Here is a 12,836-nt window from a genome sequence, read left to right as displayed (position 1 = left end):
AATGGGAGACATGAGGCTGGATGAGTCTTTCTCCATCCGGTTGACCTCTCTATGCATCTGCTTCTGTCATATGTGAGCTCGGCTAACCCTGCTCGGCTCACAGGAGCTTGTTACGTGGTTGAAAAGTACCTCAGGACTAACGACTCTACAGATGACGCGGATTTACATGACGATCCACAGCTTCAATCATTGTGAACCATCGTAATGTAAAAGTCAAAGGACCTTTAAAAATGTAGGCTTCGGGCTTCCCTGGTGGCGCCGTAGTTGAAAGTCCGCCTGCCAATGCAGGGGACATGGGTTCGTGCCCCGATCTGGGAAGATCCCACATGCTGTGGAGTGGCTGGGCCTGTGAGCCATGGCTGCTGAGCCTGCGCGTCCAGAGCCTGTGCTCCGCAACGGGAGAGGCCACAACAGTGAGAGGCCCGCGTACCGCAAAAAAAAAAAAAAAAAAAAAAATGTAGGCTTTATGTTCTGAAGCTTTTGTGTTCCATAATTAAAACAAATTTTTTTAGAGGTGAATCTGCCCTTGAGAATAATGCCAAGTCACTTTGGAAAGCTGGATTATGAGGCACCCACACCAAAGGTGGCAGCCACCCTGAAGGCAAGGGGCTTGTTCCCTCCCTCCAGGTGCCTGTGACGGGAATGCCACTACTTTGGTCTAGCCCTTCTGGGTTTCTGAGCCCCTCAGCCCTGAGGCCTCTGCTATGCCACATCTGGATCTGATGCAGGAAGAGCCGCTTAAGAATCCCAGGCCAGTTTCAGGGCAAGGTGGTGATTTTCCAAATGAATGTGTCCAAACTCATCCGCTTCTCTTCCTGGAACCTCTCATTACCGCCACTGTTTTAGACCAGGATGCAGGTTCGTTTCGGTAGGTGTGACTGAGAAATGGGTATTTTAGACTCTAGCTGGATATCTGGAAGGAAACTTGGGCGCATTCTTGTCGAGACTCGGAATAGGGATGGGATGAGGGAGCTACCTGACAGCAGAACCGGAATCAGAATCTGGCCCCTGACGATGTTTCCCCTTGATGCCTGAGCTGAACCGAGGACCTGCCCCAGGGCATGGAGCCATTCTTCCCAGCCACACCGCCCCAAACCTGCTTCTGGGCTTTAGAGAGAAGACTGTAGAATTGAGTTCTATTGTGTGAGACCAGCATAGGCCTGGAGGTCTACAGATAAGTTCCAGGCCGAGTTCTAGTTCTGTGTGACCTTGGGGGCATCACCTTTGATGAAACTGTTTACCCACCTGTAAAGTGGGGGTATATAATACCTAGGATTAAAGGAGCCACTTTATTTAGAGCGCCCAACACAAAATAAGTACTCAGTGTAAGTTCCCTTTCACTTATTCCTCCTTCTGGGCCAAAGTACGCCCACATCTAGCATCTTATTTCCACCTCACCTTAACCCTTAGTAGGTACCACTTGTGCAAAGGAGGAAGGGGAGGCTGGGACAGGTGACATGGCTTGCTCAAGACCAGTGGTTTAATGAGAGTTAGGGCTGGGGCTGGAACCTCTCTTCTGGAGAATTCCTCAGACACCAAATCCATGTTTGGATCCCTGATCAGTAACTTATTAGCCAGAAGGAATCTTGGGGAGGTTATCCTCTAAGACATTCTGTCCACTGGAGCTTTCTACGATGACGGAAATGTTCTATATCTCCGCTATCCAGTATGGCAGCCACTAGCCACGTGTGCCTACTACACACCTGAAATGAGGCCACTCGAAAATCTGGCCGGTTTCAGGGTGATGTGGTTTAGGGTTAGGGAGGAACTGAACTGTGAATTTTATTTAACTTTGATTCATTAAAACTGAAATTGAAATAGCCACGTGGGGTAGCGGGCTCTGCATGGGACAGCCCAACCTGAAGACACAGTTCCTTCATGTGTACATAAGAGGTGAACCGTGCCCGTCAGCAGCATGGATTCCGAGAGGTTCTGTGTGGAGCCCTTGCAGAGCTCAGATGCCTGGTGGTGCTCAGTGGGCGCTGGGTTCCTCCTGGCCACCCCTTGGCTCTGCCAGTGGGCAAGTCAGGTAGCTGTGCCTGCAGAGCGGAGACTGGGCTGTATTCGTGGCACAAGCGCCTGGCGACACGGATGAGCAGAAGGCGTCTGTCTGGCACCTGAACCAAGGATGTTCACCACCGGGCTGAGCGGAGGCCTTGGCTCAGCCAGTGCAACCTCACACACAGGCCTGGTAAGGAGGCCCGGGGAACCCGGTCAACTGACTCCAAACACTTAATCTAGAGCTCTCTGTGCCTACCCATCCCCACTGGCCACACCTGTAAGGGTGCCCATCTGGGCTGGGAGGGAGCTGACATGGGTCCACAGCAGAGAAGTGTTTGCCAATTGCCGTCTCTGTACCGATCTTGTCCCAAGAAACTGGCAGGGTGGGAAAGAAGCTCACCGTGGGGTGTGCAAGGTCAGAGGCCCCAGCTAGCTGCATCTCGGCCTCCCCTTTCTTCTCAAGCATGTTAAGTCATCAGGTGGTAAATATTTTAGCAGCCTGCTGAATCAGAGGTAGACCGTGCAAGGGCTTCTTTGTTTCCAGGGAAGGCACTGTAAGGGGTCTGATTACTGAGGCTTTTAATGCCTTTTCCTTTTGTAAGGTGGTCAGAGGGTGTCTGGGAAGAAAAACCTCGCTCCCAGGGCGCAGGAGTGCACCTGCGCCCTGGGAGTGGGTGGGGTGCGCAGAGAGAGGATCGCAGTGTGCGGCGGACACGGTCAGCACTGAGTCCTCAGGCCAGGAGCACCCGTAGGTGGAGGGAAGCAGGGCCCCGAGACATGGGCATGGAGGACGGGGGGGAGGAGGCACCAGACGTGAGGCTGAGGGTGAAACCAGGCTGGAGGGAGGGGAGCGTTAGGTCCTGGAGTTCAAATCCTGATCGCCCGCTCTTGGGCCTTGTTGGGTGATTGGGTCACTTCTCCAAGCCTCAGCTTCTTCACGGATAGATGGCCAATGATGTCTCCTGGGGCTTAAAGGAAGGTTAAAGGTGATTAGAGGAGGCAAGATACAGAGTACCCTGCACAAGCCAGCTTTCCATAGCCAGGAGCTGTGATAGCAGAGCTGTAGACAAGGTCCCTGAGCTGCGGGGGCTCCTGAAGGCAGCTCCATCCCCATAGCGGGCTCAGGCCCCCAGCAGGTGTGCAGCCAGGCCAGGTGCTTAGAAGGCAAGCCAAGGTCTCCCCCTTAGGGAGGAGCTAGGACACTGGGCACCCCTCCTCCCTTGGATAGAGGGTTGGGGTGAATCGGCAGGTGGGCAGTCGGTGGGCAGGCACTGCGGAGGAGTGACGCGTGCGGTTTGCTGACTCCCAGCCCGGTGCTCGGCATCCTCCCTCCGGAGGGGTCAGGTGGTTCACTGGTTCCCGCCACTCGCTGTGCGCCTTCACGCCTTTGCCAAGCGACTGCACTTCCTTCCCCTCCCTGTGCCGCAGTGTCCTCTGACGCTAGATCAGGAGGTGGGTGTCATGAGCATGAATTCCCCGTCTAGAAATGTTTGGTGGGACACATGGTGATGGTCACCTCTATAGAAAGTGGGTGTCGGCCTCTGGCCAAAAGAAGAAGTCAGGATCTTGTTTCTTTGGGAAGGTCAGACTTGCAGATGCGGCTCTCGGTTACCCAGCACCCGATACTCTGCATGGCACACAGTGGGCGCTCCGTGAGCCTTTGCTGAATAATTCATCTCAACTCACTCTCTGTTGGAGGCTTTCTGTCTGGGAAAACCGGGTCAGGTGGTACTCCAGGAGGCAGATGGCCAGGTCTAACTTCTGAATCTGCCATTAGGCTCTCCAACCTCGAGCAAATTCCTTAGCTACTCTAAGCCTCAGTTTCCTCACCTGTAAAATGTGTATAATGCTACACTACGGACAGATATTAGGGAGATCACATAAAAATAATGTGTGTTGAAAGCTTAGCCGAGTGCCTGTCTGGCATGCAGTAAGGACTTAATCAGGGGTAATTTTTGTTCTTACTGCTGTTTTTACTACTATCATCATTTGAATGATAATAATGCTATGATTCAGGCAAGTTACTGGTAAACATTTGTGCTTTTTTATTTTTTACATCCTTATTGAAGTATAACTGCTTTACAATGGTGTGTTAGTTTCTGCTTTATAACAAAGTGAATCAGTTATACATATACATATGTTCCCATATCTCTTCCCTCTTGTGTCTCCCTCCCTCCCACCCTCCCTATCCCACCCCTCTAGGTGGTCACAAAGCACCGAGCTGATCCCCCTGTGCTATGCGGCTGCTTCCCACTAGCTATCTATTTTACGTTTGGTAGTGTATATATGTCCATGCCACTCTCTCACTTTGTCACAGCTAGACACAGACCTACTAAAGAATGGACTTGAGGATATGGGGAGGGGGAAGGGTAAACATTTGTGCTTTGACACAAGGACTCGTTGAAATTTGCTGAAGTTCATTTGCATCTCCCCTGGATTCTTTGGAAGGTGTCATTGCCCATTAAAGCTACCTCTCGAACTGTGGCTGACATCCTCCCCCCTGGAGTGGCCCTCGGTGTTGCAACATTGTATTTGATGCAAGGTCAAGCCATCAGGCACACGTGGGGAATGCCTTCTCTCCCTTGGGGAAGCTAGGGCTTTGTGGTTAACCTCTTGCCAAGAATGGCTGCAAAGAGGCTGAAACCTAACATTTGTGGCAGGGATGGAGCGCCTGTGTGGGTGAGCCCAGCGGAGGCTGCACCAGCGGAACGCAAGCTCTGAGTGTGTCTTATGGGTCAAACTGCCCGACTACTTAGTAAGATGTTTTGAGCTGCTAGCCCATCCCAGACTCCTAGAGGAAGGGGCAGGGATGAAAGTTGTCTGGCCACCTGACTTCCAGATGCTACAGCACAGTAGCTGGTGAAGGAGACCCCCTCCTGGCAGGTGACCAAGCGGCTGGTATTTAAGTGGGAGTGGCCAGAGTTGTCAGAAAGTGAGGATTTGGATGAGGGGAGAGTGCCAAGCTTGGGCTTGAGGTCTCAGTTTAGGCCAGACTGCCTTTCAGGGCCACCTTTGAAGGATGTCTGGGGCAGAGTCCCTGGCTCCTGAGGCCTGGTAGCGGGGATGCTCATCCTTTGAGACAGGTACCACCCACGTCTGGCTCAGGCATTCGTAGTCCTGAAATAACTGAACCAGAAGGATCTTCAGGCTCCTCATTTTACAGGTGAGAAACTTGAGACCTCGAGAGGGTGTGTGACTTCCGGAAGGCCACACAGCCTGTCAGGGGGCCACTGGTCTGACTCGTATTGAACGCAGTCCTTCTGGCCTCGAGACCAGTGCTCTTTCCAGCAAATCCGCTGCCATTCTAGTGAGCAGCCATCACCTTTCCTGTACCCAGCGAGCACCCCAGGTGGGCCTGGTATGAACTGGCGTTATAGATCGTTTTCTGGAGGTGGTGGTAGTGGTCTAAAGTAATCTTGTCCTTGGGTTGTATCCAAGGAAGTTGCATATGCAGGCTTCCTCCAGCTATTTTGCGAAATGAGTTAAACTGCAGCCCCTGCACTCTGCTGACCCTGGCTTCCCTTTGATTGTGGCCAGTACCGTTCGCAGTAGGATTGCAGGAAAACCATTATGAGGAGCTGGTTGGACAAGAGCTGCGGATTCTCTAATTCACCAGGATTTGGGGCGTGTGCATATACTGGTGGGGAGGGAAGTCTGATTAGAGTTAACTCAGGAGAAGGTTCTGCTGAAACTTGAGTTCACCTCCTTCTAGCCCAGTGTGTCTATGTGAGCAGCTTGCTGAGGGAACTCTCAGACGATACTGCAGTCTGTTTCAGGTTTCTTTACAAACAGTTGGGCCATGAATCCTTGGGAGATAAAACACTCTTGATGATCACTGCAGGGTCTAGCTTTGCTTTTGCACGAAGATGGGAAGCTTATGTTAGAAACCACCAGGCTCCCTGTTGAGTCGCTGTTTGTACGTGTTCTGTGGTTCATATTTGATCTTCGGCGGAGAGAAATTATTCTGTAGAGATGGCCTCACCTGGGAGCGGCGGCATTTTTGCTTTTCAGAAACCCCCTTTGCATTTTGCACTCGAGAACTATGACTGACCCCAATGGGACAGTGTTACACTTCCCTGCTTCTTCCTGGGAGTCCTGAAAAGCCACTGGCTCACAAGTCTAACGAAGGGCGTTTTATGTCTTCTCTTCTATATTCCTTTTCCTCTGGTATAAGAACTGGAGAAATGTGGAAACGCAGAGGCAGGCCCAGACTTTAAAGGCATTAGCAGAAGGAACTCTAGCATGGCTGAGAGATGCTGGCCAGACTCAGACACCCTTGTCCTTGGGTGACCCCTCTGCCTGCCTTGCCGCACCCCCTACTTCTCCATCCTCTGGGGAACCACACTCTGGTTCATGAGACCATAGAGGCTCAGGCGAATGTAGTGCCTGTGAAGCCTTCTCAACCCTCCAACTCCCCAGGGGTACCCCCGCCCCCGGCCCTGCCCAAGAATTGAGAGTTCTTTCTGTTACCTGACCACAATTTTAAGACAGAAGCAAATGTATTATAGTTCGTATAGGATTTCACACTTTGCAGAAGAGGTTGGGTGTTTTCAGCTGGACAGATCTGGGTTCAAATTTGTCACTTATTCACTGTAGGACATCGGTCCAGTTACTTACTTGCTTGAGGCCTCAGTTTCCTCATCTGTAAAGTGTGTACAAAGTCAGCACCTACCTCCGGAGGACTGTGTGATAGTGTGAGGGAAGTGCTAGCTCGGGGCTGGCACAGGCAAGCACCCAAAATACGTCTGTCTCCGTTTGAGGGCGAGGCCTCTGACGGCAGGGTCTGCGCTGGTCCTAGTCTTCAGCACAATGGGCTACACATAGTAGGTCCTCAACAAATGTTTGTAGACTGATTCTGTGTTGTCCAGCAGATAGAGGGTGTGTCTGTTTGGTGCTTCCCTCAAAAGAGAAATACAAATCTACTGGCCAGGTTAGTTCAGTAACACAATAACAAAATCACACATTCATTCATTTATTCATTCACTCAGACTGAGGGCCTCCTACATAAGGTCAAGCTAGGTGCTCTAGGCAGGGTTTCCCATCCTCAACACTATTGGCATTTTGGGCTGGGTAATTGTTGGGGACGGCTGTCCCGCACATAGTAGGATGGATGCCAGTAGCATCCCCCAAGTCGTGACAATCAAAAATGCCCCCAGAGACTGCCAAATGTCCCCTGCTGGGCAAAACTGCCCCTGGAGAGCCACTGCTCTAGGGCTGTGCTACTCAAGGTGTGGTTCTTTAGACCAGCAGCCTTGGCATCACCTGGGAGCCTGTTAGACTGTGGTTGTTTCATCAAGTACTTTATTTTCCACCATCGTGTCGGATGGGACACAGACATCTGACTCCGACTCCTAGAGAACACTGTTTTTCTGTTCAGGAAGAGGGTACAGCCGGCGGAGCTTGCTTTGTATTTGGTCAGACTTACTTAAAATTAGGACGAGGTCAAGATCAAATACAGGTTCAGCCGAGTACACGTTCAAGCGGTGCGGGCCCTTGTGTGAAGAAGGCTTTGTGTGCACTCAAGGAAAATTCCAAGGCCGCGGCTAGAAATCCTGGATGAGACTCAGAAGTCACGGGAACTGCCCCATGCATTTTCTGTGTATATTTTGGGTTCAGGCTGACATTTCATCTTAGCGTGGGTGGAGGCAATGGCTGAATATTTTGAAGGCCTGAACCCCGCCTACCAGTATTTCTCTTTGCCCTTACAACTACATTTTGCTGGGTTGCAATTCAGGAACGTACCTCCCTGCTTGGACAGCCATTCATGGAATGTGAGAACTTAGCTCAGAAGCCCAAAGCAGTGATTCCTTCTTAAAAAAAAAAAAAAAATCCCCAGAAGTCACTAGCGAAGTGGATCTTATTAGTGTGAGAGCTGAACTCACATGCTAGAGGCGGGCACTGGTCCTGGGTTCCTCATGGCATATTCGTCTGCTGATGTGTTCAGAGTATATAAAAATAAGCTGAAGTTAGTCCTTTGTCCCTGTGGACCGGTTAGGAGTTTGGGTTCGTAGACACGCAGCCTGTGGGTGCAGCTACCTCTGCTTGGTTGGTGCGACCCTGGGTAAGGGGCTTCACCACTCCAAGTCTGTTTTCTCCTTTGTCTGCTAAGGACAACAGCAGTGCCCACCGCATAGGCTCATGTGAGGATTAAGTCAGAGGAGGGATGGAAGCCGCCTAGCAGAGTGCTGGCTCTGCAGCAAATGCTCACAAATGTTAGCTAATATTAGAGTGGTCATTTTAAAAAGTTTTTTGTTTTTTGGGTTTTTTTGCGGTACGCGGGCCTCTCACTGTTGGGGCCTCTCCCGTTGCGGAGCACAGGCTCCGGACGCGCAGGCTCAGCAGCCATGGCTCACGGGCCCAGCCGCTCCGCGGCATGTGGGATCTTCCCGGACCGGGGCACGAACCCGTGTCCGCTGCATCGGCAGGCGGACTCTCAACCACTGCGCCACCAGGGAAGCCCTAAAAGAGTTTTTAAATTGCCTTTTGGTTTAACTGATCTGATAATTAAGTGGGGACAGCAGAGTGCAGGCTGTCTTGTGGGTGGTATTTTGTCACCCTTCATAGCTGGCAGATGACAGGATAATCTTCTAGGCAAAAAGGCCCTATCGGCTCGGGTTTCTGGGGGTTGGGTGAAGCCCTGAGACGCTGCCACATTGGAGAAGAAGGGCTTCAGGTAACAGGGAGGTAGGGAGGGCTGGGGAAGGCGGGCCCCGGAGGAGAGACTCCTGCCAGGAGAGCGATGAGCACTGGGCTGAGAGTCAGCACAGCTGTCAGGTGGGCACGGGGAAGGCTTGCTGTCCTGCCCTTGAGCTGACAGTCTGGTTCGAGAGGCAGCACACGAGCATTAAAGAGTTAAAACAGCTCACAGCCCTAATTGTCTTCGCCTCTCATTGGGTAATTAAGGTCGGTGGCCGTTAATACTTACCTAGAAAGTATTCTCCACGAGGGCAGATATTTTGTCTCTTCTGTTCACCCCTATCTCCCAGCACCTGGAAGTAGCTAACACATTGTAGGTGCCCAAGAAATACTTGTTGAATGGCTTAGTCGTATGCTTCCTTATCACAACCAGTTACTGGTTATACTCAAGAAGAGGTTTCATTCCCACTCCCCAGAACATTCTGTTTCTCTTCTCCACGTCCATTTCCCCTTTTTTTGGCTCAGTGTTTCATCAATGTGTACCACCCTGTAACCACTTTCAAGAGTTTTACCATATCTGTATACCACTGTATTATTATCTACTTATTATTTTTCTTTACATCGGTTCATTTTTATTTCCATATATTACTTTTGTTTTAGGGAATGTCTGTGAAGTTATGGGTTTGATGTGCTAATCAGAACTTCTTCCCCATATGCTTCAAATGTATAACTATTTAAAAAAATACCCTCATATAAGAAACCTTACTATGGTAACACCTCCTTACCCTATAAAAGTCAGCTTAAGTATTCCCTCTTCTGGAAAATCTCCCCATGTCTCTTCTGAGGCTGATTGAAATATTGCTTTTATGTTTCTGTCATGTGGTGGCCATTCCATGAACCATCTGTAGAAGTGGGCAAGGGACCACGAGGCATCTGACATTGCACAGGCCCAGGAATGCAGTAGATACTCAATATGTGATTTTGAAAGACTGAATGAAACCTCTTGAGTCCAGGAGAGTTTGTGCTGTCTGGCCACGTATGGGTGTCCTGGGCGGACGCCCTAGGATTCTCTGAAGACAATGTGCTGTAACCAACCTTCCATTTGGGTGCCCATAAACAAGGCAGATATGTGAACTTCCATGTAGACTCACACTTCCGGCAGGGAGCTAGTGTGTTCTTTGTTTAGGGAGAGTTTGACCTCTGTCCTTCAGCGTCACATACTCCCTACCAGTTAACCAGCCGGCCTTGCATGTTTCCAGTCTCTGGCCTTGTTTCCCAGGTTTCTTCACGTATGAAGTTATGGCATTGGCAGTTCAGGGAGGTGCCCATGGTCCAGTGGGGCAGAAGCAAGTCACATAGTTAGAATGAATAGAATTGGATAGAATGAAGGTTCCTTTCAGTCTCCTGAATAACTTCTCCTAATACACATGCTGTACCCTCGGTTCTTCCCGCTCCGAAGGCCGACAGCACCTGGTGTCTGCTGGTGTTCTTGGTCCCATCCTCCTGCTTCTTGCCCCTCCAGCGTGAGTCTGTCTGCCCAGGCAGGGTCCTGTCTTATGCACTTTTACACCCGCATGGGCACTTGGAATAGTGCTCAGTGAATATTTGATTAGTTCATGGTTATTTATGTATCAGGCAAATTTGGACACGGGTTCCTCGTTTGGCTTCCCATTTTCATGTGGCTTGCCACCTCTCAGCCAAAGAAAAATATCATTGCCACAACAGAGTGTAAAGGAAGCTGCAAACACAGAACAGAGCAGTACTCGGTGGACAGACCTGGGGGTGTTTCCTAGGCACTGATTTGCCTTTTGTTTTCCAGGAGACTCCACTGGCAAAGAATCTTTGATTTGCTTTGTGGTTTTAGAGCCTTAGGTCTAGTATGGACCAAATGAAAGCTTTCAACATCACAGTTGACAGCCTTTTCACGATGCTTTTGGTTGCAAGTAACAGATAACCCAACACAAGAAAACAACAATACTAGGTCCATCATTTCTCCTGGCAGGAAATCCAGAGGCAGGGCACTTCCAAGGTTGAGTAAGTAATTCATTAGCCCTTTTTATCTTACTCTCTACCTGAATTTAGTGTGCTGGTTAATGTTCCCCTTCATTGTTTCAAACTGGCTGCAGAAGCTCTAAGCATCAGGCCCCATATGACAATGTCGAGAGGCAGGAAGACATCTGAAGACACAAGATTTGCAGTCTTGTATCTCCTCTGGAGAGTAAGGAGAATGTCTCCAGAAATACAACAGACTTTCCTTTCTGTTTCGTTGGCCAAGGGTGTGTCACATGACCATACCTAAACTAATTATTTGAACATTAGTAAGTTAGTAAACAGGAGAGGGAACATCACTTTTGGAGGCAACCAATGACTCCTGTCACAAAAGTTCAGATTCAGAGTTTCTCCCAGTGTGGTTTGGAAAGCATCTCCACCAGAATTATCCAGAATATGCTTGCTAAAACGCACATTCCTGAGCCTCTTCCTGACTTCCTGAATCAGAATCGCTGGGAACATTTTAAAAATAACCCAGGGAGTCTGACATGCACCAAGTTTTGGACGCATGGTGCTTGTGGTTTTTACCTACTAATATTTACAGGTTGTAGATCATCCTTCAGCTGTGCTGATCCTCTTGAGGGGAGGCTGAGGGAGCAAAGAGAATACAGAGTCAGCCTTCAAAATTCCCTTCCCAGTCCTTGCCTTTTGGAGATTCAAACAGGAATATTAACTGATACAGTGATGATATCTGGGATTTGGTTTAAAATAATCTGAGTAACAAGTGAGAAGTGAGCATGTGAATACAACAGAGTTAGCCATGATTTGATAATATTGAAACTGTTTGATATAATAGAGTTCATTATACTGTTCTCTTCACTTAAGTTTAAAAAAATCTCCCTTCCTGGGCTTCCCTGATGGCGCAGTGGTTGAGAGTCCGCCTGCCGATGCAGGGGACATGGGTTCGTGCCCCGGTCCAGGAAGATCCCACATGCCGCGGAGCGGCTGGGCCCGTGAGCCATGGCCACTGAGCCTGCGCGTCCGGAGCCTGTGCTCTGCAGTGGGAGAGGCCACAACAGTGAGAGGCCCGCGTACCGCAAAAAAAAAAAAAAAAAAAAAAAAAAAATCTCCCTTCCTGATACCTGCTCTGTCACTATGTAGCCTTTGACCTTGGGTGTGTCAACCTCCTTCTCTGGGTCTCAGATTGGATTCCAGGATTCCAACAGCACAAGTTCTTTTCTATAAAGCAGTGTATTCATGTTTTCTTTTTCTCCCTTTCCCTCCAAATGAACCTTTTCGTGAACAAAATCTTTTGTGGAACCCAAAGATATGACAGATTTCAGTGAAATAGCTCTGGTTACAGGGGCCTCCCAAGTAGCCTTTAAGATAACTCCAGAAACCTAGGACTCTGGAGAAGATCGTTGAACAGCTATTGCACTGGGGCATTGCTGAAAACACTGACCACATTTCTGCAGGGGCCTTGACCTTGTACTCAGAACCAAGAAATCCTTAGGATGTAAAGATTCTGTCATGGATGCAATTACTAAGGCACATCCATGCTGCCTGTGATTCAGTCTTCTTCTATAGAGTCCAGGTATCCCAAGACGAAGGGCATAAGCACGTGTCTGTCCGACTCTGTACCAGTGCAGTCATCCCTCTGCATACCTGGAGAATGATTCCAGGACCCCCATGGATACGCAAATCCGAGGATGCTCAAGTCCCTTATATGAAATGGTGTAGTATTTGCATATCACCTACACACATTCTCCCATATATTTTAAATCATCTCTAGATTACTTATAATACCTAATACAACATAAATGTTATGTAAATAGTCGCCTGTGCATAGCAAAATTTAAGTTCTGCTTCTGGGGGCTTTCTGGAATTTTTTTCCTGAATATTTTCCATCCACAGTCGGTTGAATCTGCAGATGCAGAAGACGCAGATGTGGGGGGCCTGCTGTGTCGTGTTGTTACCCTTGACCTGGAGCCGGAGGAGACAGGCAATGCACACTTACTATTGCTTCAAGTTTATCATCAGGGCAACTTTTCCAGCTGCGGCCAGGACCAGGGCTGTGTGGGTTGGCTGAGACTTTCTGGTATGGATGTATCTTTGTCAGATGTCAGGATTTAAATGTCAATCCCTCGTGATGTTGAGAGCCCTTTATTTCATCTTGCTATGAGTGTGTCCTACACTGGACCACGGCTCTG

This window comes from Phocoena phocoena, chromosome 16 (genome assembly GCF_963924675.1).
Source record: "Phocoena phocoena chromosome 16, mPhoPho1.1, whole genome shotgun sequence".
Taxonomy (NCBI): domain Eukaryota; kingdom Metazoa; phylum Chordata; class Mammalia; order Artiodactyla; family Phocoenidae; genus Phocoena; species Phocoena phocoena.
Note: the sequence above shows the minus strand (reverse complement) of the source record.